Raw genomic sequence first — 864 nt, forward strand, 5'->3', positions numbered from 1 at the left:
TTGAAAAAGGCTCTAATGTCCATCCTTCACCCATGCGTTCGCGCTCTGCTCTTGCCGCTGTGAGGTTCGGCTCTGTGTACTTCAGAGGTAAACACGCAAGCGGCAGTGAGCAGGGTCGCATGGAAAACATGGACTGGAATTTCAGTGATGTGGGCGTTCTCTATATGAAAAAGTGGAATGGATTGTATAATGACGCACTGAAGGGGCTCTCTCTACCGTACCCGATGAAATGAGATTTATGATCATATTTAAGTGAATAATGACAGTTTATATGATTATTGGTTTTAACTCATATGCTGGCCACTTTGTATTGCATAAATAGGCATTTTTTTGTGAAAAAAATTTAATAAATAAAAATAATAATAAAACACCACCAAATTATTTAGGGGGGCTTGAGAATAGGCCTAGTGACACCACTGGCCCTAAGGACAAAAGATCAGGTCAAAAACTTGGGAGTGACCCTTGATTCCGACCTCAACTTTGAGACCCATATAAAAACCATAACCAAAACATCATTCTATCACCTTAGAAATATCACCAAAGTCAGACCATTCATCAACAAGGCTGACACGGAAAAACAAATTCATGTTTTTATCACCTCAATACTTGATTACTGTAATGCCCTTCTGTCTGGTCTTCCTAAAAGAAACAATAGGCCGCTTACAACTGATACAGAACTCTGCAGCCCGAGTACTGACAAAGACCAGACAGAGGGCACATATAACCCCCATTTTAAAAGCCTTGCACTGGTTACCCGTTAGTTTTAGAACTGATTTTAAGATTCTCTTATTGGTTTTTAAATCACTGAATGGCCTGGCACCGACCTACCTTTGTGACATGCTACAGAGGTATGTACCAGGCAGG

The sequence above is a fragment of the Larimichthys crocea genome, chromosome XIII (assembly GCF_000972845.2).
Source record: "Larimichthys crocea isolate SSNF chromosome XIII, L_crocea_2.0, whole genome shotgun sequence".
NCBI classification, from domain to species: domain Eukaryota; kingdom Metazoa; phylum Chordata; class Actinopteri; family Sciaenidae; genus Larimichthys; species Larimichthys crocea.